Genomic DNA, 23,814 nt, shown 5'->3' on the forward strand with positions numbered 1-23,814 from the left:
ATTTCTATCAAAGGGGTAGTGATTTAAATAATTGGGCAGACAAAATTGTTAAAATGAATAAAAAGTTAAATACAGTGCCTTGCGAAAGTATTCGGCCCCCTTGAACTTTGCGACCTTTTGCCACATTTCAGGCTTCAAACATAAAGATATGAAACTGTAATTTTTTGTGAAGAATCAACAACAAGTGGGACACAATCATGAAGTGGAACGAAATTTATTGGATATTTCAAACTTTTTTAACAAATAAAAAACTGAAAAATTGGGCGTGCAAAATTATTCAGCCCCTTTACTTTCAGTGCAGCAAACTCTCTCCAGAAGTTCAGTGAGGATCTCTGAATGATCCAATGTTGACCTAAATGACTAATGATGATAAATAGAATCCACCTGTGTGTAATCAAGTCTCCGTATAAATGCACCTGCACTGTGATAGTCTCAGAGGTCCGTTTAAAGCGCAGAGAGCATCATGAAGAACAAGGAACACACCAGGCAGGTCCGAGATACTGTTGTGGAGAAGTTTAAAGCCGGATTTGGATACAAAAAGATTTCCCAAGCTTTAAACATCCCAAGGAGCACTGTGCAAGCGATAATATTGAAATGGAAGGAGTATCAGACCACTGTAAATCTACCAAGATCTGGCCGTCCCTCTAAACTTTCAGCTCATACAAGGAGAAGACTGATCAGAGATGCAGCCAAGAGGCCCATGATCACTCTGGATGAACTGCAGAGATCTACAGCTGAGGTGGGAGACTCTGTCCATAGGACAACAATCAGTCGTATACTGCACAAATCTGGCCTTTATGGAAGAGTGGCAAGAAGAAAGCCATTTCTTAAAGATATCCATAAAAAGTGTCGTTTACAGTTTGCCACAAGCCACCTGGGAGACACACCAAACATGTGGAAGAAGGTGCTCTGGTCAGATGAAACCAAAATCGAACTTTTTGGCAACAATGCAAAACGTTATGTTTGGCGTAAAAGCAACACAGCTCATCACCCTGAACACACCATCCCCACTGTCAAACATGGTGGTGGCAGCATCATGGTTTGGGCCTGCTTTTCTTCAGCAGGGACAGGGAAGATGGTTAAAATTGATGGGAAGATGGATGGAGCCAAATACAGGACCATTCTGGAAGAAAACCTGATGGAGTCTGCAAAAGACCTGAGACTGGGACGGAGATTTGTCTTCCAACAAGACAATGATCCAAAACATAAAGCAAAATCTACAATGGAATGGTTCACAAATAAACATATCCAGGTGTTAGAATGGCCAAGTCAAAGTCCAGACCTGAATCCAATCGAGAATCTGTGGAAAGAACTGAAAACTGCTGTTCACAAATGCTCTCCATCCAACCTCACTGAGCTCGAGCTGTTTTGCAAGGAGGAATGGGCAAAAATTTCAGTCTCTCGATGTGCAAAACTGATAGAGACATACCCCAAGCGACTTACAGCTGTAATCGCAGCAAAAGGTGGCGCTACAAAGTATTAACTTAGGGGGCTGAATAATTTTGCACGCCCAATTTTTCAGTTTTTTATTTGTTAAAAAAGTTTGAAATATCCAATAAATTTCGTTCCACTTCATGATTGTGTCCCACTTGTTGTTGATTCTTCACAAAAAATTACAGTTTCATATCTTTATGTTTGAAGCCTGAAATGTGGCAAAAGGTCGCAAAGTTCAAGGGGGCCGAATACTTTCGCAAGGCACTGTATGTGGAAAGCAAGGAAACTGACCTATATGGGGAAGGTGTTGGTTCTAAAAACAGACGTGTTACCTTCTCTGTTGTACCTAGCGTATGTATGTCCGTTGCCTCCAAGATATAGGAGAAGTGTTATTCGTATGATTTTTGAGTTTATGTGGGGAGGGAAATATGAGTACATCAAGAGAGGGGAGATGTATAAGGCTGTGGAGAAAGGAGGGAGGGATGTTCCTCACATTCCTGTGAAATTAGATTGTTTATTTGTGGCAAATTTATGTAAAGCTTTGCAGGGTGAATTTAAACATAATTTTCAGTTTTTTGTTAGATTGTGGTTTTCATTTACAATGAGACATTTTGTTAAAATAAATAACATGGGACCAAGAGCGGAGCAATTACCAGGACATTATCAACATGCGGTGAAGTGGCTGAAGCAGAATCCAGTCTGTAAAGAGGTAGAGATCTGCACAGAGCATAAAGAACTGTATAAAGAATCGGTGAAAGTATTTTATAATAATGAATACAGTTCAGTGGCCCCTGAGACTTGGGGAAATATTCAGCCAAAGGGGATAGATAATAACCTAAAAGATTTAAATTGGATGATGCTTCATAAAAGGATGGCTGTAAGGGAGGTGTTATTCAGACATAAACTGACCAGAAATGCTTTTTGTCCTAGGGGAACATGTTTTGTGGAAGAAACACAGGAACATGTGTTTTGGGAATGTCCATTTGCAGCAACAGTATGGAATAAAACTAGAGTGATCATAGACAAGGTGGTACCAGGAACAAAGCTGTCATATGATGTAATATTGAAAGGGTTTGTAAAGAGTGCCACAAAAACAACACAACAATGGCTGTTATGGTTAATTCTCAGTTTAATTAAGTTTGAATAATGGGAATGTAGAAATAAACTGATTAAAAATAACATAGAGATAAAAGGGGAGGTAATAGTTGAAAGAGTGTGTAGTGACATAAGGGGTAGAGTTAAAAGGGATGTGTTGAAATGGGGGTATAATTCAGCAAGAGAAAGGTGGAAGGGTTAGTTTATATTGTAATTATTGATGTATGTGACTATATATTTGGAAAATTGTTTGTATAATAAATTTGTGGAATTTTTCTAATTTAAAAAAAAAAAAAAAAAAAAAAAAATCTGTTCTTATCAGTTTAATATCTGATACGTCCCCCATAGGGGGACCCGTCTATATTAAATTGATTTTTGGAAGCAGGAGATGGAACCGGGGCTTGCTCCGTCCACTCCACGCATCGACCCGGTATTGCAGTACCTCCGGGAACGGTGCACAAGAAAGGTCAAAAAAGAGAGAGACAGACAGGCAGGCAGGCAGGCAGGCAGACAGACAGACAGACAGGCAGACAGAGAGACAGAGAGACAGAGAGAGCGCTAGCCAGCCTCTCCCTCTCCCTTTTTCTGGGTTGTATTTTTTCCCGCTCTTTTTGTTGTTTTTTTTTTTTTTTTTTTGTTTGTTTGTTTGTTTGTTCCAAATAAGGAAGGCAGGCCTGCCTAACTGATGGACAGTCTGCTCTGCTCACGCAGCAGGCCAGTGTACCCAGAAGGCCTTGCGCTCGTGGGAGGAGGAGGACGAGCGCAGCGGTAAAGCAGAAACGGAGCTGTTTAGTGGGGCAAGGAGCCCTCGCTTTCAAGGCGGCAGCAGCAGCAAAGCGCCCCTTTGCCGGGACCGAACGGCACTTGCGTTTTGGGAAGAGTTCCCTGTTTTGTTTGGTTTTGTTTGGCCTTGCCGCCGGGTAGAGGAGAAGGCCTTTGGGCCGGCCGGAAGGGCTGGGCTACCAGTAAAACCACACTCTGGCTTCTCTTCAGTTCGAATAGATCTTTCTAAGACTAAGGCTTAGAGGGTAGTGGCATTGCCCGCTCCCTCCGAGGGTCTGTGAGAGGTTTGTTCGGGTGAGGAGGAACAGAATTTTTTTTATTTTTGACTGGCTTTCTTCAGCTCGGCAACTTTTTGGAAGACTAATGCTCAGTCTGGTTTTGGCTTGCCCAATCCAGGCCGAGGGTCTTTCAAGATTTTGTTGACTGTTGAGAGCAGTTTTTTCTTTTTCAGGCGGTTCCAGTTTTTTTCTTTTTCAGGCGGTTCCGGCTTTTCCAGACGTTCCTGGAGTTAGAGAGAAGGAGGACCTACCATCCAGACGACCTTTGAGGACCCTTTGATGACCTAGACGACCTCATCCCCAGCCCTTGATTGTAATCGAGATCCAGACCGAGAGAGCAGCAGGCGCCCAGCAGAGGGAGCCATCTGGGAGGAGCAGAGGGCGGCCCCGGACCCCGAGGAGGCGTCACAGCCACGATTCTTCCTACGTGGTCTCGGTGCCAAGCAGCGCCCCCTACTCCGCCAGGGAAGGACACCGTTCACCTGGGGAGGGGGTCCCTCTTGCGAGGCGACCATCTCCTCAGGGACTAAAGTAATAGTTCCTTCAACTGCCCAGATTTGCTGCTTACGTTGTCTCTTTTCCGTAGAGAGAGACAACCCGGACGTCCAGAGGCTTCTCCCACCCCAATCGGAGGAGCCAGCTGAAGGATGGCGTTCCGGCCAACCCAGGAGACCAGGAGGCACAATGCGGTGCGCTTCACAAGAAACAAGCAAGATGAAACGGAACCAGGACTGACGAGACTGGAGTTCAGCCGGACCATTCTTCAGAGGGGTATGGGTTTTTCCCCTTCTGACTTGAATTGTTTGGTGAAATTGCCAGGGCTTAAGGAAGTGTTTGAGGTCAGTTTTAGGAACCCCCAAAAGTTACAAGAAATGTGGTCCTTTTGGGGGGAGAATAAATATCTCGCTCCATACAAAGATTTTTGTGTGGATGCACTGACAGACAGAGAAATAAAAGTTGTTACTGTCCAATTTTTCAATGAGGCTGTTAGCGACTATGATATTACAACATGGCTTAACCGCTATGGGAGGGTGTCATCAGAAGGGAGGAAAATTACAGATGAAGATGGGGTTTGGACAGGAGCCAGAAAGTGGCTGGTACGCCTCAATGTTGATCCATCGGGCATTGGAGGCGTCCGCCACATTCCAAACTCCATAGTGTTAGGGCCCAACAGAGGGCTGGTATTCTATAATGGGATGCCAAAACTCTGCAGGAAATGTGGGGAATTAGGACACCTGGCGGCCGCATGTACTGTAGTCAAGTGCAGGAACTGCGGCGCCCCCCACGAGACCAGCCACTGCAGAGAAGAGAGGCAGTGCAATTTGTGTGGAAAGAAGGGGCACCTGTTTAAGGACTGCCCCTCTTCCTATGCCAACATGGCCAGAGCCAGCAAGGCAAACACGAACAAGCCTAGGCCTGAGCAGGAAGAGGGAGCAAGTAACAAAGATCAGTCCACATCACCACCAACAGCATCCAAGACCCAGACTCCAGCACCACCATCATCACCAGCACCCCCCCCCGCCCCCGAGACATGTCCCGTTTTACGAGGACCCCTTCCCCCAGCCCAGAGAGAGAGTACAACAGCTACTCCACTAGCTCCTCCAGTAGCTCCTCTGATACAGAACACGAGGCAGGGAGGGAGCCCGGACCCAGCAGCGGCCCCCCCCTGAGTAGGGCCCTCTCAGCGCCAGCAATCCCCCTCGGCTCTCGTTATGACGCCATAAGGATTGAGTCCATGGGGGAGGAAAGCGAAAGCGACAGTGAAAGTGAGAGTGAGAAGGAGGGGAAGGGAGTGAAGAACCAGCAGAGGGTGGGGAAAAGAAAGGGTAGAGACGATGGGGGGAAAAGAAAGAAGATAAAGATTAAAGACAGCAAGTTGCAGGTGGCCCCCACAGATCAAAAACTAGCTAATGTCCACACAAAGTCCCCAGTCTTGCCCTCGCCGGCAGAGACGGAGGCGAGTGGGACGGCTACACTGCCGCCTAGTGGGCAGGTAGCAGCCAGCCAGGGCATCCCCAGCCAGCCTTCCCAGTCATTGGCACAAATCCTAGCACACCTCGCAGAAGAGGTGTTCACTAATGCACCGAGGGAGAGGTCGGGGTCAACACCTTCCCTGACCAGCAGTACCTCGGTAGCAATGACCCTCTTCAAGCGAAGGGCCTCCCTTCAAAGCATCCTTGACCCCCTCCCTTGTATGGGCAAAACCAGGGGCCCCCTAGAGGTCCTCCTAGATACAGCACTGGAGGACATGGGAATACCCCTGGACGCGGTAAGCCAGAAGTCTGCTAACAGCTCCAATTCAACAGACGGTAACAGCCAAAGAATGCTGTCTGTCATAACCCCCCCCCCCCAGGACAAAGCTGACCCACACGTTCCGAGGGGCCCTGAGCAAGTTCCACCAGACTTACCTTGTGGGGAGTTGAATAGCCCCAACAACTCCACGTACTGTGCATATAAAGACGGTGCCTTCTTGGATGAGGCAGCAGTGAGTACCTTCTCAGGGGTGATGGGAGTTGCAAATAAGCCCAAGCCCCCTCGAAGCAAGCGTAGAGCTAAGAGTAGGAAGAGTGTCCCGACCTCCCAATCATAGTCGCTATGGGGTGGACGCAGCGACTCCTTTTCTTGTTAGCTACCCTGATGGCCCTGATATGTGTGTCTGTTAATGTCAGGAGCATCAGGGAGACACAAAAAAGATTTGATGTACTAAACTATCTAGCTAACTTGAAAGCAGATCTCATCTTTCTGCAGGAGTGTGGTATTTCGTCGAGCCCTGATTATAGGGACCTGAAGGAGAGTTGGACCCTGGGGGACTCCTTCTGGTCGGGCTCCAACATAGCCAGAGCCGACGGAGTAGGTATCCTGTTTAAAAACCCATTTATTACCTCCCGCAGCAGCAGGGAGGTAGAACCTGGTAGAATTCTGAGCGTGGATGTGACATACAACAACACTCCCCTCAGACTGGTCAATGTCTATGCACCCACTAACCAAAACGAAAGAGTTCAATTTTTTCCACAGCTGCGTCCACTCCTGCTGGGGAACGTACCCGTCATCGTGTCAGGTGACTTCAATTGTGCTCTGAGGGACGTAGACCGGAGCAGGCCACGCAACGACCGCTCTAGTAGTTTTGTCCTCCGTAATATCTGATTTCTCCCTGTGTGATGCAGGTAAGGACCTGGTGCCTCCCTTTACCTGGGTGAGCTCATCTGGGACCTCCTTCTCCCGTATAGATCTCGTCCTGCATACCAGCTCCCTTACGAAGACGGCAGTAGACACCCAGGCCGTCTTCTTCTCTGACCATAGGCTCCTGCAGGTAACATTGCAGGTCCCTCAGACCTCCCAGATGGGGTCAGGGGTTTGGAAATTAAACACCTCCTTACTCGATGACCCCTCCATAGCTGCAGCCTATAAGAGCAGGCTTGTTGAGTGGACCACTTTGCGTGACCTATTCAACTCCCCTATAGAGTGGTGAGAGATGGTCAAAATGAGAACTAAGGGTTATTTCATAGCAGCAGGCAAGAGGAAAGCAAAAGAAAGGAGGGCCAAATATAAACACCTGAATGCTGCCCTCCAGCGTCTGAGCCTGCTTCAGCTTCGGGGGTTCCCTGTAAGCGACGAGATAGCCCAGACCAAGCTAGATCTTTCAGTGCTTTGTAGGGAGGAACAACGAAAGGTCATGCACAATGCAAAAGTGCAAAAAATGGAGGAAGACGAAAAGTGTACTCGCTTCTTCTTCCAGAAAACGAGGGAGAAGCGGCACTTGATGTCCTCCATGCTCGACAGCAGGGGGAGGATAGTAGAGGATAGTGAGGGAGTGAAAAAAGTGGTAGAGAACTTCTATAGGGACCTGTATAACATCAAAGCTACAGATGACACCCTGATAGAGTGGTTCCTGAGCCAGTTGGAGCCTGACTCAGTGCGGGACGACGAGGAGGAGGAGAAGGACCCAGAACTCACGCTGGAGGAGCTCACCCAGGCGGTTAAGACCATGAACACCGGTAAGACGCCAGGTCCAGATGGCATCCCGGGTGAGTATTACCATCTTTTTTGGGACACGCTAAAAGTCCATTTAGCGGAGGTCTACAGAGCGGTCTACAGGGAGAAGCGGTTGGGCCCTTCTATGCGGGAGAGTGTAATTACTCTCCTTCATAAGAAAGGGGAAGTTAAAGATCTACGGAATTGGCGCCCAATCAGCCTCCTTTGCGTGGATTACAAGATACTAGCCAAAGCTCTGATGCTCCGGCTACAAGTACACCTCCCTTTGGTCATTGGCCCCGACCAGGCTTGTGGCGTCCCAGGGAGGTCCATCACCGATATTTTAATGTTAACAAGGGACATTCTGGCTTATTCTAGAGAACGGAACCATCCCCTCTGCCTGTTCAACCTTGACCAGGAGAAGGCGTTCGATAGGGTAAGCCATGAATATATGTACAAAGTGATGGACCAGATGAAATTCGCTCCTGGACTTAGGGAGTGGGTTAAAACCATCTATACAAACATTAGTACCCGAGTCTTGGTGAACAGGCACCTGACTGGTAAAATATCTATCCAGTCAGGGGTCAGACAGGGTTGCCCACTATCCCCACTGCTATATGTCGTGTGCATCGAACCCCTCCTGCAGGCAATTCGTAGGGATACCAATATAACTGGTTTCCAGCTGCCTGGATCCAACGGGGTCCAGGTCAAAACAACAGCATATATGGACGATGTGTCACTCATTTGCACCAACACATCGTCGGTACCTCGGATTAGTAATATCCTTGAGAAGTACTGCACGGCGACCGGGGCAGTGATTAATAAGTCCAAGAGCGAAGTCTACGTGTCTAAAAATTGGCAGGTAGATAGGGAACTGTCGGACATGTACTGTCAAAAAGGACAAAATCAAGATTCTGGGCCTCATTTTCGAGAACAATAGCTCGGGGGCCCAGAGCTGGACGGCGGCCATTAACCAGGTCCGTAAAAAGATTGGCGGATGGAGCACAAGATCCTTAACAATGACGGGTAGAGTATTAATAACCAAGTCTATACTGTTCCCCATCCTCTCTTATGTAGGAAAAATCTTTCCCCCAGACAGGACCACCAAAAAAGTGGTGGACCGCATTATCCACCGCTTTATCTGGGGCAGCAAGATGGAGAGGGTAAAGCGAGCCACCCTGAGTAAAGCCCACAAGAAGGGAGGTAAGGGGGTCCCGGACGTTGTGCAGCTCACCCGAGTGCAGGGGCTCACGCAAACTATCAAGAACATCCAGGCCCTGGACAGGAAGGTATGTTACATGAATCGTTTCTATTTTGCCACCTGTCTCAGGGCCTTGGGCCTCTGCACTATTGATAACACCGTGCCGTACTCCTGGGACCCCCCATTGTATTATAGAACCTTAAGGGACACTATATATAAATTGGGCTTAGATAAAGCAAAATTGGCCTCCTGGGAATACAAGGCTGTAACTAAATATCTTGCCGGTTCCCAGGAAATTGAAAAAGTAGCTACTTTCTCCCTCACCCAAAGCCAAAAAATCTGGGTGAATGTGTCTCACAGCTGCCTCAGTAATGTCCAGAAGGATATAGCATGGAACACCGTCCACAGTGCACTCCCCACTCGAGCGTTCATGTTCAGGAGGGGACTAGCCCAAGTAGAAACATGCCCCTATGCAAAGTGCCGCAAGAGAGAAACACCAGCCCATATCTTCTGGGAGTGTGATGTGGCTGGCAGTGTCTGGCGCTCTGTCTCTGTCTTCCTAAACAGGTTTGCTGACACGGCCAAGATGACCGCTGAGACTGTGCTCTATGGGCCTGCGGGAGGAATCACTACCAGCACAGCTAAGTGCGTTTGGCGTGTCATCAATGTTGTCAAGCAGATCCTGTGGGAGGGCCGTAACGTCTGTGTCTATCACAAGCAGGAGCTAGACACTATCACCACGACCAGAAGGGCACAAACTCTTATCAAGGACTTTGTAATTCTGGACATCCGGACCCTCGGGAAGGACAAGGCCTGCGCGGAGTGGAGGATCGCCGGACTTCAGGACGTGAAGATGGAATGAAGGAAAAAACTGGAACCGCTAGCTCCTAGGAGCGGGACTATGGTTTTATGTAGTCTTTTTGTTTCAGTTTTATGGATTTTTATTTGATTTATTTTGATTGTTTTATTTGATTTTGTTTTGTTTTGTTTTATGTATCTAAAAGATTTTTAACGTCAACTATTAAAAGTTACATTTTAAGTGTTTTAAAATTTTAGAATTTTAACGCACTGTTTTACACACTGTCCCTTTTCCCCTGTCCCTGTTTTAGTAATATAGTTTTATGTTCACTTTTGAACCTTTTTAGAGAGCACTCCCCGGCCCTCACAAGCACTGGTTTTTTATAGATGGTTCTTTTTTTCCAGTCACTTTTAAAACAGCACAGGTTTTTTTCATGTTGATTTTAATCTGTGTCTGTTTTAACCATGTACAAAGCACAATTGTCTTGGTGTTTTTAAATGTATTTTAAATGCTTTTAAAACAAAATGTATGTCTGTATGCATGAATGTCATCTTTAAAAGAAATGTAAAATGAATGAAAAAACGAATGGGTGTAAATGTAAAAAATGTAAAATCTCAATAAAAGAGTATTTTACTAAAGATTTCCGTGGAGAGGAGCATTTATGAGTTCAATGCAATTTTTGGCTAGCCCTGCCCCTCGGGGTGGGGCTCGACATGGGTTTAAAAGCAGAACGAGCACAGCGGCGGCGGCCGTGTTAATAATTAGAGCCTGGCACCTTTTTTTCTTTTTCTTTTTTTTTCTTTTTCCCATTTTTCCCCTCAGTCCAAGAAGCGAGTACCCCGGCAGCTCCGGCGGGCGGCCGCGCCCGGGGCGTTTGGTCAAAACCATTGTGGGCATCGCTTCTCGGCCTCTTGGCTCGGATTAAGTATGTGGCTTGACCGCAGCTTTTTCTAAAAAAAGAGAAAAGAGAAGGTAATGGCGACTGGAGACTACATGTCGGCCCCCTCGGCGCGACTTTTGAATACAATTCGGTTTGTCGGGAAAGAAAAGGACGGAGTGCAGTTCAGCATGGGAAGAAGAAGCTTTGCGAAAGAAGTGATCTTTGATTTTCTTGGAATGACGGCAGAACAAATCTTTTGCTACAGAGATTTTCCTCTACGGAATACTTTTGAAACAACTTTCATGGGGGATTACTTGTGTCAAGATGCCTGGAATAAGTGTTTGGAACACAAAGACGAAGCACCGATTGCCAACTTCAACGTGGAGCCTCTGTTTGCAAGCAGGGTAAGGACTGTAACTGTTTGCATGCAAAATCCATATGTGAAAGAGCAAGACATTCGATCCTTCTTAAGTAAATACTGCGGCGTACTTGGTGTTGGAACGAAAGAAATAGATTATGATGGGTTGTGGAATGGGAATAGGAAATACGCTGTCCGGTTTAGAACAAGGACGGGTGGAATTGAATATCCCCCAGCATCCTTCTACATCGGTGGAGTAAAGGGGTATTTATACTTTTATGGACAGCCTAAAACGTGTAGGAGATGCGGAGAGGAGGGTCACATTGTGGCAATGTGCCCGAACATATTCTGCAGAAACTGTCTGGGGGCAGGTCATCTGGCAAGAGATTGCAACAAACCCAAGTCTTGTAATCTGTGTGATTCGACTGAACATATGTTCAAGGACTGCCCAAGCAGACATAAAAACTTCGTGACATTGAGGTGGTTTTGGATGAAGTTTTGAGAGACCATGCACCTGTGGAGGTAGAGGAGTGTGTTGTGACTGGAGATATCTTACATGGGATCCTCCCGACAAATTTTCCGGCGGCTACTTCGAGAGAGGCTCCAGCTGATAGGTCGGAGTCTCGTACCGCTGGGCATCCAGTTGCAGGAACCTCAGCAACTGGAGAAACAAACAAAAAGTTAGCTACACATGTCGGGACTCAACTGGAAAAAATGACAATAGAGGAATCCTCTCAGGGGACAGAGATACCAGATACCCCGGTGGAAGGCGAAGTAAAGTGGGGTGAAACAGAAGGGGATCAAGAGATGGACTGGAAAATAGCAGAGGGAAAGAAAACTGCAAAAAGGAAAATAACCAATGAGGGGCTGGATAATGATAACAAAGTACAAGTGATCGAGACATCCAACAAGTTCGACGTTTTGGAGAATGAGGAGACGGGAGATGAAGGAGTCCAGAGTTCTGAGCTGTCCTTAGCAGGGGAGTCCCCATTAGCACCGCCGGTTACACCATCAGAGGATGGCAGCGAGAGCAGCATGGAATCCCAACCGGAGTATCTGACTGACACTATGATGGACAATATGAAGACAACTATGATGTTCCCGACCAAGGGGAAAGGAGACGTAACATAAAATAAAAGGAAATGGACTTTAATGTCTTCTCAGTTAATGCTAGGGGATTGAGAGACACTGGTAAGAGGACATCTCTGTTTTTCTCCCTAATGGCATTGGACTTCCAAGTTTGCTTTCTTCAGGAATGTCATTTAAAGAACTCGGAGGACATTAGAAAGTTTAGTAAGGACTGGAAGGCAGGGGCTTCAGTATGGAGCATAGGTAATGTGCATTCGGATGGGGTGGGGATAATACTTAAAAACACTGGTTTTGTTATTGAGGAGACCAGAATCATTATACCTGGGAGGCTTATATATGTAGATGGCAGATTTAACAACAAGAAGCTTCGCCTAGTAAATGTTTACGCACCTACATTAAAAGGGGAAAGGTTAGACTTCTTTAAGCACTTACCTAATATATTGTGCACAAACAACATAGTGATAATGGGTGGGGATTTCAACACTTATTTAGAGGGCGAATATGATTTCTCTGCACAATATTTAAAAAATGTTTTGAGTGATTATGATTTGGTAGACATATATAGGAAACATAATAAAAAGGGTACAGGACATACATGGAGGAACTCAAGAGAAGCGAGCAAGAGATTAGATTATTTATTTGTATCTAAAACTATCAAAAGTTTGAGTTTCTCCATATATCCAAACTGGTTTTCAGATCACGACACAATTGGGGCTTCTTGTGAAATTAAAGGAGTAGAGATAGGAAGGGGATTTTGGAAATTTAACGTGAAGGAGTTGGAGTGTGTAGAGTTTAGAGCCGAGTTCACGACATTTTATACTGCATGGAAGGATATGAAATGGGCATTTAAAACTACAGCGGAGTGGTGGGAGGCGGTAAAAATCAAAATAAGATACTTCTGTCAAATGTATAGCAAAAGGAAAAAGAAGGAAGAGAGGCATCTTGAGATAGAACTGCAAGATGAATTAGAGTCTATACATTCTAAAATAAATGAGGGTAAACAGGTTTGTGGGGAGGAATACAAGAACATCCAAAAGAAAATAGAACATAACATTGAAACAAAGGTTAAGAATTTTACATTTTTGGCAAAAATAACAGAAAAAGAACAAGATGAAAAATGCTCCAGGTTTTTCTTTCAAAGTGTCAAAGAAAAACAAAGAAAATCAACAATTTCGGAATTAGAAACAGGGAGGGGGAAAGTTACTAAAAAAGACAAAATTATATCGTACGCTCAAGAGTTTTATCAAGCGTTGTTTAAAAAAAGAGAACTGGATCATACAAGAGCAGAGGAATTGTTAAATAATGTAAGCAAGAAACTGAATAATGAAGAAAGAGTCAATTTAGAAAAAATGATATCCAAAAAGGAAATAGAAGATGCACTGAAATCACTGAAAGCTGATAAAACTCCTGGGTGTGATGGGTTACCTAAAGAATTTTATTGTTGTTTTTGGGGACTGTTGGGAGATGACCTATTGGAGGTATATAAAGAGATCTTGGCCGACGGGGTGATGCCGGACTCCATGAGGTCAGGCGTAGTAACCTTAATATATAAGAAGGGAGAAAAGGAGCTGTTAAAGAACAGGAGGCCTATCACTTTGTTAAATGTAGACAATAAAATTTTAGGGAAAACCCTAACAAACAGACTGAAAGTAGTAATGTCTAGCTTAGTTAACGAAGACCAGACATGTGGGGTCATGAGTAGGTCCACAATATATAACCTGCAGTTAACCAGGGATGTTATTAGTTGGGCGAAAGATAGAGGTTTACCTTTGTGCTTGTTGAACGTTGATCAGGAGAAGGCGTTCGACAGAGTCAGTCACGACTTCTTGTTTTCAGTTCTAGAAAGAATGAATTGTGGTTCGATTTTTGTCAATTGGATTAGAACCATGTATAACAAAGCATATAGCAGGGTGCAAATCAACGGGTTTTTCAGCAAACCAGTATTTCAGGAAGGTGGGGTGAGACAGGGGTGCCCGATGTCGCCACTACTATATGTGCTGTTTGCTGAACCATTGGCAAATTTGTTAAGGAATGATAAATGCATAGACGGGGTGCATATCCTAGGGAGTAACGGGGAAAAGGTAAAAATTGCCCAGTACGCAGATGACACCACACTGTTTCTATGCTCTGACCGGGCAATAGACAGGGCGATCGTGTTGTTAAAAACTTACGGAGAAGCAGTAGGGTCAAAAATCAACTTGGAGAAGTCGTCTATGATGTACTGTGGTGCATGGGAAGGGAGAACAGAGAGGAAAGGAGGTATAACCATCTGCAACGATGGGTTAAAAATATTAGGGGTGTATTTTTTTCAAAAGGACGGGATAAAGGAAAATTGGGAAGGGAAGATCGAAAAAGTAAAAGTAAAACTAAACATGTGGAAAAGCAGAAGGTTAACAATCAGTGGGAAGATCATGGTAATAAAAGCAGACATTTTACCAACTTTAATCTACCTGGCGCTGGTGTTCCCAATCAATGCCAGAAGCAAAATTATTGTGACAAGGATGATATTCTCCTTTATATGGGGTGGCACTTACGAAAGTGTAAAGAGAGAGCTGATGTATGGGAAGGTATCGAAGGGAGGGAGAGACATTCCATGCTTGTCTGTGAAATTGGATTGCCTTTTTCTCAATCAGATGTGTAAAACTTTGTTGAAAGGTATACAGCATAAATCCTTTTTTTTTGTCAGGTTGTGGTTTGGATTCACTCTGAGAGGGATGATACCCTGGGATAATAGGGTACCGAATGCAGAGGTAAAGCCTAAGTACTACACACAGGCCATAATGTTTCTGAAAATGCACATAAAGAAAATGGAAAGAGAGGTCTTATTAGACCACAGGAAAATGTATGAAATTATAAGAGAAAAGTGGGAGCAGAGGTCTGATATGAAAGAAATTAATTGGGAGGGGATACAGCCAAAATGGCTGGATAATGAGTGTAAGGATCTGGGATGGCTGTGTGCTCTAAATAGGTTGTCTGTAAAGGAGAGGTTGTATAGACATAACTGCGCGGAGAATCCAGAGTGTCCCAGGTGCAAAAGAGAGGAAACAGTGATGCATGTATTCTGGGAATGCAGTTTCGCAAAAGCATTTTGGGGGAAGTGTGCAAATCTTATCAACATGGTTTGTGCCAAGATTGTTTTGAATGGAGAGAACATTGTGTATGGGAAGGAGGTCTTAAAACTGCCAAAGAAACAGTTTAGAGCTGTGTGGCTTATTATGAGTTTGGGGAAGCTGGTACTGTGGGAGAAAAGAAATGTATGTATTAAAAAGAAGAAAGATACAACAGTGCCAGCAGATGCATATTTTCTGTTTTTATGGAAGTTAAAAAATGCTATCAAAATGGATAAATATATGTTTGGGAATGATTTCTGTGAAGGAATTTGGGGAAGTCTAAGACTTGTATGAAACAGTGTTAATGGGAAATAAAAAAAAAAAAAAAAAATCTGTTCTTATCAGTTTAATATCTGATACGTCCCCCATAGGGGGACCTGTCTATATTAAATTGATTTTTGGAAGCAGGAGATGGAACCGGGGCTTGCTCCGTCCACTCCACGCATCGACCCGGTATTGCAGTACCTCTGGGAACGGTGTACAAGAAAGGACAAAAAAGAGAGAGACAGGCAGACAGACAGGCAGACAGGCAGACAGACAGACAGGCAGACAGACAGACAGAGAGACAGAGAGCGCTAGCCAGCCTCTCCCTCTCCCTTTTTCTGGGTTGTATTTTTTCCCGCTCTTTTTGTTGTTTTTTTTATTTTATTTTTTTTGTTGTTTGTTTGTTCCAAATAAGGAAGGCAGGCCTGCCTAACTGATGGACAGTCTGCTCTGCTCACGCAGCAGGCCAGTGTACCCAGAAGGCCTTGCGCTCGTGGGAGGAGGAGGACGAGCGCAGCGGTAAAGCAGAAACGGAGCTGTTTAGTGGGGCAAGGAGCCCTCGCTTTCAAGGCGGCAGCAGCAGCAAAGCGCCCCTTTGCCGGGACCGAACGGCACTTGCGTTTTGGGAAGAGTTCCCTGTTTTGTTTGGTTTTGTTTGGCCTTGCCGCCGGGTAGAGGAGAAGGCCTTTGGGCCGGCCGGAAGGGCTGGGCTACCAGTAAAACCACACTCTGGCTTCTCTTCAGTTCGAATAGATCTTTCTAAGACTAAGGCTTAGAGGGTAGTGGCATTGCCCGCTCCCTCCGAGGGTCTGTGAGAGGTTTGTTCGGGTGAGGAGGAACAGAATTTTTTTTTATTTTTGACTGGCTTTCTTCAGCTCGGCAACTTTTTGGAAGACTAATGCTCAGTCTGGTTTTGGCTTGCCCAATCCAGGCCGAGGGTCTTTCAAGATTTTGTTGACTGTTGAGAGCAGTTTTTTCTTTTTCAGGCGGTTCCAGTTTTTTTCTTTTTCAGGCTTTTCCAGACGTTCCTGGAGTTAGAGAGAAGGAGGACCTACCATCCAGACGACCTTTGAGGACCCTTTGATGACCTAGACGACCTCATCCCCAGCCCTTGATTGTAATCGAGATCCAGACCGAGAGAGCAGCAGGCGCCCAGCAGAGGGTGCCATCTGGGAGGAGCAGAGGGCGGCCCCGGACCCCGAGGAGGCGTCACAGCCACGATTCTTCCTACGTGGTCTCGGTGCCAAGCAGCGCCCCCTACTCCGCCAGGGAAGGACACCGTTCACCTGGGGAGGGGGTCCCTCTTGCGAGGCGACCATCTCCTCAGGGACTAAAGTAATAGTTCCTTCAACTGCCCAGATTTGCTGCTTACGTTGTTTCTTTTCCGTAGAGAGAGACAACCCGGACGTCCAGAGGCTTCTCCCACCCCAATCGGAGGAGCCAGCTGAAGGATGGCGTTCCGGCCAACCCAGGAGACCAGGAGGCACAATGCGGTGCGCTTCACAAGAAACAAGCAAGATGAAACGGAACCAGGACTGACGAGACTGGAGTTCAGCCGGACCATTCTTCAGAGGGGTATGGGTTTTTCCCCTTCTGACTTGAATTGTTTGGTGAAATTGCCAGGGCTTAAGGAAGTGTTTGAGGTCAGTTTTAGGAACCCCCAAAAGTTACAAGAAATGTGGTCCTTTTGGGGGGAGAATAAATATCTCGCTCCATACAAAGAATTTTGTGTGGATGCACTGACAGACAGAGAAATGAAAGTTGTTACTGTCCAATTTTTCAATGAGGCTGTTAGCGACTATGATATTACAACATGGCTTAACCGCTATGGGAGGGTGTCATCAGAAGGGAGGAAAATTACAGATGAAGATGGGGTTTGGACAGGAGCCAGAAAGTGGCTGGTACGCCTTAATGTTGATCCATCGGGCATTGGAGGCGTCCGCCACATTCCAAACTCCATAGTGTTAGGGCCCAACAGAGGGCTGGTATTCTATAATGGGATGCCAAAACTCTGCAGGAAATGTGGGGAATTAGGACACCTGGCGGCCGCGTGTACTGTAGTCAAGTGCAGGAACTGCGGCGCCCCCCACGAGACCAGCCACTGCAGAGAAGAGAGGCAGTGCAATTTGTGTGGAAAGAAGGGGCACCTGTTTAAGGACTGCCCCTCTTCCTATGCCAACATGGCCAGAGCCAGCAAGGCAAACACGAACAAGCCTAGGCCTGAGCAGGAAGAGGGAGCAAGTAACAAAGATCAGTCCACATCACCACCAACAGTATCCAAGACCCAGACTCCAGCACCACCATCATCACCAGCACCCCCCTCACCCCCCCGCCCCCGAGACATGTCCCGTTTTACGAGGACCCCTTCCCCCAGCCCAGAGAGAGAGTACAACAGCCACTCCACTAGCTCCTCCAGTAGCTCCTCTGATGCAGAACACGAGGCAGGGAGGGAGCCCGGACCCAGCAGCGGCCCCCCCCTGAGTAGGGCCCTCTCAGCGCCAGCACTCCCCCTCGGCTCTCGTTATGACGCCATAAGGATTGAGTCCGTGGGGGAGGAAAGCGAAAGCGACAGTGAAAGTGAGAGTGAGAAGGAGGGGAAGGGAGTGAAGAACCAGCAGAGGGTGGGGAAAAGAAAGGGTAGAGACGAGGGGGGGAAAAGAAAGAAGATCAGGATTAAAGACAGCAAGTTGCAGGTGGCCCCCATAGATCCAAAACCAGCTAATGTCCACACAAAGTCCCCAGTCTTGCCCTCGCAGGCAGAGACGGAGGCGAGTGGGACGGCTACACTGCCGCCTAGTGGGCAGGTAGCAGCCAGCCAGGGCATCCCCAGCCAGCCTTCCCAGTTGTTGGCACATACCCTAGCACACCTCGCAGAAGAGGTGTTCACTAATGCACCGAGGGAGAGGTCGGGGTCAACACCTTCCCTGACCAGCAGTACCTCGGTAGCAATGACCCTCTTCAAGCGAAGGGCCTCCCTTCAAAGCATCCTTGACCCCCTCCCTTGTATGGGCAAAACCAGGGGCCCCCTAGAGGTCCTCCTAGATACAGCACTGGAGGACATGGGAATACCCCTGGACGCGGTAAGCCAGAAGTCTGCTAACAGCTCCAATTCAACAGACGGTAACAGCCAAAGAATGCTGTCTGTCATAACCCCCCCCCAGGACAAAGCTGACCCACACGTTCCGAGGGGCCCTGAGCAAGTTCCACCAGACTTACCTTGTGGGGAGTTGAATAGCCCCAACAACTCCACGTACTGTGCATATAAAGACGGTGCCTTCTTGGACGAGGCAGCAGTGAGTACCTTCTCAGGGGTGATGGGAGTTGCAAATAAGCCCAAGCCCCCTCGAAGCAAGCGTAGAGCTAAGAGTAGGAAGAGTGTCCCGACCTCCCAATCATAGTCGCTATGGGGTGGACGCAGCGACTCCTTTTCTTGTTAGCTACCCTGATGGCCCTGATATGTGTGTCTGTTAATGTCAGGAGCATCAGGGAGACACAAAAAAGATTTGATGTACTAAACTATCTAGCTAACTTGAAAGCAGATCTCATCTTTCTGCAGGAGTGTGGTATTTCGTCGAGCCCTGATTATAGGGACCTGAAGGAGAGTTGGACCCTGGGGGACTCCTTCTGGTCGGGCTCCAACATAGCCAGAGCCGACGGAGTAGGTATCCTGTTTAAAAACCCATTTATTACCTCCCGCAGCAGCAGGGAGGTAGAACCTGGTAGAATTCTGAGCGTGGATGTGACATACAACAACACTCCCCTCAGACTGGTCAATGTCTACGCACCCACTAACCAAAACGAAAGAGTTCAATTTTTTCCACAGCTGCGTCCACTCCTGCTGGGGAACGTACCCGTCATCGTGTCAGGTGACTTCAATTGTGCTCTGAGGGACGTAGACCGGAGCAGGCCACGCAACGACCGCTCTAGTAGAGTTTTGTCCTCCGTAATATCTGATTTCTCCCTGTGTGATGCAGGTAAGGACCTGGTGCCTCCCTTTACCTGGGTGAGCTCATCTGGGACCTCCTTCTCCCGTATAGATCTCGTCCTGCATACCAGCTCCCTTACGAAGACGGCAGTAGACACCCAGGCCGTCTTCTTCTCTGACCATAGGCTCCTGCAGGTAACATTGCAGGTCCCTCAGACCTCCCAGATGGGGTCAGGGGTCTGGAAATTAAACACCTCCTTACTCGATGACCCCTCCATAGCTGCAGCCTATAAGAGCAGGCTTGTTGAGTGGACCACTTTGCGTGACCTATTCAACTCCCCTATAGAGTGGTGGGAGATGGTCAAAATGAGAACTAAGGGTTATTTCATAGCAGCAGGCAAGAGGAAAGCAAAAGAAAGGAGGGCCAAATATAAACACCTGAATGCTGCCCTCCAGCGTCTGAGCCTGCTTCAGCTTCGGGGGTTCCCTGTAAGCGACGAGATAGCCCAGACCAAGCTAGATCTTTCAGTGCTTTGTAGGGAGGAACAACGAAAGGTCATGCACAATGCAAAAGTGCAAAAAATGGAGGAAGACGAAAAGTGTACTCGCTTCTTCTTCCAGAAAACGAGGGAGAAGCGGCACTTGATATCCTCCATGCTCGACAGCAGGGGGACGATAGTAGAGGATAGTGAGGGAGTGAAAAAAGTGGTAGAGAACTTCTATAGGGACCTGTATAACATCAAAGCTACAGATGACACCCTGATAGAGTGGTTCCTGAGCCAGTTGGAGCCTGACTCAGTGCGGGACGAGGAGGAGGAGGAGAAGGACCCAGAACTCACGCTGGAGGAGCTCACCCAGGCGGTTAAGACCATGAACACCGGTAAGACGCCAGGTCCAGATGGCATCCCGGGTGAGTATTACCATCTTTTTTGGGACACGCTAAAAGTCCATTTAGCGGAGGTCTACAGAGCGGTCTACAGGGAGAAGCGGTTGGGCCCTTCTATGCGGGAGAGTGTAATTACTCTCCTTCATAAGAAAGGGGAAGTTAAAGATCTACGGAATTGGCGCCCAATCAGCCTCCTTTGCGTGGATTACAAGATACTAGCCAAAGCTCTGATGCTCCGGCTACAAGTACACCTCCCTTTGGTCATTGGCCCCGACCAGGCTTGTGGCGTCCCAGGGAGGTCCATCACGGATATTTTAATGTTAACAAGGGACATTCTGGCTTATTCTAGAGAACGGAACCATCCCCTCTGCCTGTTCAACCTTGACCAGGAGAAGGCGTTCGATAGGGTAAGCCATGAATATATGTACAAAGTGATGGACCAGATGAAATTCGCTCCTGGACTTAGGGAGTGGGTTAAAACCATATATACAAACATTAGTACCCGAGTCTTGGTGAACAGGCACCTGACTGGTAAAATATCTATCCAGTCAGGGGTCAGACAGGGTTGCCCACTATCCCCACTGCTATATGTCGTGTGCATTGAACCCCTCCTGCAGGCAATTCGTAGGGATACCAATATAACTGGTTTCCAGCTGCCTGGATCCAACGGGGTCCAGGTCAAAACAACAGCATATATGGACGATGTGTCACTCATTTGCACCAACACATCGTCGGTACCTCGGATTAGTAATATCCTTGAGAAGTACTGCACGGCGACCGGGGCAGTGATTAATAAGTCCAAGAGCGAAGTCTACGTGTCTAAAAATTGGCAGGTAGATAGGGAACTGTCGGACATGTACCCTGTCAAAAAGGACAAAATCAAGATTCCGGGCCTCATTTTCGAGAACAATAGCTCGGGGGCCCAGAGCTGGACGGCGGCCATTAACCAGGTCCGTAAAAAGATTGGCGGATGGAGCACAAGATCCTTAACAATGACGGGTAGAGTATTAATAACCAAGTCTATACTGTTCCCCATCCTCTCTTATGTAGGAAAAATCTTTCCCCCAGACAGGACCACCAAAAAAGTGGTGGACCGCATTATCCACCGCTTTATCTGGGGCAGCAAGATGGAGAGGGTAAAGCGAGCCACCCTGAGTAAAGCCGACAAGAAGGGAGGTAAGGGGGTCCCGGACGTTGTGCAGCTCACCCGAGTGCAGGGGCTCACGCAAACTATCAAGAACATCCAGGCCCTGGACAGGAAGGTATGTTACATGAATCGTTTCTATTTTGCCACCTGTCTCAGGGCCTTGGGCCTCTGCACTATTGATAACACCGTGCCGTACTCCTGGGACCCCCCATTGTATTATAGAACCTTAAGGGACACTATATATAAATTGGGCTTAGATAAAGCAAAATTGGCCTCCTGGGAATACAAGGCTGTAACTAAATATCTTGCCGGTTCCCAGGAAATTGAAAAAGTAGCTACTTTCTCCCTCACCCAAAGCCAAAAAATCTGGGAGAATGTGTCTCACAGCTGCCTCAGTAATGTCCAGAAGGATATAGCATGGAACACCGTCCACAGTGCACTCCCCACTCGAGCGTTCATGTTCAGGAGGGGACTAGCCCAAGTAGAAACATGCCCCTATGCAAAGTGCCGCAAGAGAGAAACACCAGCCCATATCTTCTGGGAGTGTGATGTGGCTGGCAGTGTCTGGCTCTCTGTCTCTGTCTTCCTAAACAGGTTTGCTGACACGGCCAAGATGACCGCTGAGACTGTGCTCTATGGGCCTGCGGGAGGAATCGATACCAGCACAGCTAAGTGCGTTTGGCGTGTCATCAATGTTGTCAAGCAGATCCTGTGGGAGGGCCGTAACGTCTGTGTCTACCACAAGCAGGAGCTAGACACTATTACCACGACCAGAAGGGCACAAACTCTTATCAAGGACTTTGTAATTCTGGACATCCGGACCCTCGGGAAGGACAAGGCCTGCGCGGAGTGGAGGATCGCCGGACTTCAGGACGTGAAGATGGAATAAAGGAAAAAACTGGAACCGCTAGCTCCTAGGAGCGGGACTACGGGGCACCGCTAAGCCTTTTATTTATTTTGTCATGCCAGCATTCCGCCCTTTTTAGCTGGCATGACCGTTTTTGAACGGTGCCCTGGTTTTATGTAGTCTTTTTGTTTCAGTTTTATGGACTTTTATTTGATTTATGTTGAATGTTTTATTTGATTTTGTTTTGTTTTGTTTTATGTATCTTTAAGATTTTTAATGTAAACTATTAAAAGTTACATTTTAAGTGTTTTAAAATTTTAGAATTTTAACTCACTGTTCCACACACTGTCCCTTTTCCCCTGTCCCTGTTTTAGTAATATAGTTTTATGTTCACTTTTGAACTTTTAGAGAGCACTCCCCGGCCCTCACAAGCACTGGTTTTTTATAGATGGTTCTTTTTTTCCAGTCACTTTTAAAACAGCACAGGTTTTTTTCATGTTGATTTTAATCTGTGTCTGTTTTAACCATGTACAAAGCACAATTGTCTTGGTGTTTTTAAATGTGTTTTAAATGCTTTTAAAACAAAATGTATGTCTGTATGCATGAATGTCATCTTTAAAAGAAATGTAAAATGAATGAAAAAACGAATGGGTGTAAATGTAAAAAAATGTAAAATCTCAATAAAAGAGTATTTTACTAAACAGGCTCAGTAATGTCCAGAAGGATATAGCATGGAACACCGTCCACAGTGCACTCCCCACTCGAGCGTTTATGTTCAGGAGGGGACTAGCCCAAGTAGAAACATGCCCCTATGCAAAGTGCCGCAAGAGAGAAACACCAGCCCATATCTTCTGGGAGTGTGATGTGGCTGGCAGTGTCTGGCGCTCTGTCTCTGTCTTCCTAAACAGGTTTGCTGACACGGCCAAGATGACCGCTGAGACTGTGCTCTATGGGCCTGCGGGAGGAATCGATACCAGCACAGCTAAGTGCGTTTGGCGTGTCATCAATGTTGTCAAGCAGATCCTGTGGGAAGGCCGTAACGTCTGTGTCTATCACAAGCAGGAGCTAGACACTATCACCACGACCAGAAGGGCACAAACTCTTATCAAGGACTTTGTAATTCTGGACATCCGGACCCTCGGGAAGGACAAGGCCTGCGCGGAGTGGAGGATCGCCGGACTTCAGGACATGAAGATGGAATAAAGGAAAAAACTGGAACCGCTAGCTCCTAGGAGCGGGACTACGGGGCACCGCTAAGCCTTTTATTTATTTTGTCATGCCAGCATTCCACCCTTTTTAGCTGGCTTGACCGTTTTTGAACGGTGCCCTGGTTTTATGTCTTTTTGTTTCAGTTTTATGGACTTTTATTTGATTTATTTTGAATGTTTTATTTGATTTTGTTTTGTTTTGTTTTATTATTTATTTATCTAAAAGATTTTTAATGTCAACTATTAAAAGTTACATTTTAAGTGTTTTAAAATTTTAGAATTTTAACTCACTGTTTTATGCACTGTCCCTTTTCCCCTGTCCCTGTTTTAGATCTATAGTTTTATGTTCACTTTTGAACTTTTTTAGAGAGCACTCCCCGGCCCTCACAAGCACTGTTTTTTTTTATAGATGGTTCTTTTTTTCCCCCAGTCACTTTTAAAACAGCACAGGTTTTTTTCAGGTTGATTTTAATCTGTGTCTGTTTTAACCATGTATAAAGCACAATTGTCTTGGTGTTTTTAAATGTGTTTTAAATGC

General features: G+C 46.6%; 2 non-coding genes across 2 annotated transcripts; both read left to right on the forward strand.

Moving 5' to 3' along the window:
- Positions 1-2,799: 2,799 nt before the first annotated feature.
- Positions 2,800-2,993, forward strand: LOC131725131 (U2 spliceosomal RNA). The gene has a single exon (XR_009320462.1). It is a non-coding gene; the product is annotated as a U2 spliceosomal RNA (small nuclear RNA).
- Positions 2,994-15,294: 12,301 nt separating this feature from the next.
- Positions 15,295-15,486, forward strand: LOC131725132 (U2 spliceosomal RNA). Its single transcript, XR_009320463.1, has one exon. It is a non-coding gene; the product is annotated as a U2 spliceosomal RNA (small nuclear RNA).
- The last annotated feature ends 8,328 nt before the right edge of the window (positions 15,487-23,814 follow it).

This window comes from Acipenser ruthenus, unplaced genomic scaffold (genome assembly GCF_902713425.1).
Source record: "Acipenser ruthenus unplaced genomic scaffold, fAciRut3.2 maternal haplotype, whole genome shotgun sequence".
Taxonomy (NCBI): domain Eukaryota; kingdom Metazoa; phylum Chordata; class Actinopteri; order Acipenseriformes; family Acipenseridae; genus Acipenser; species Acipenser ruthenus.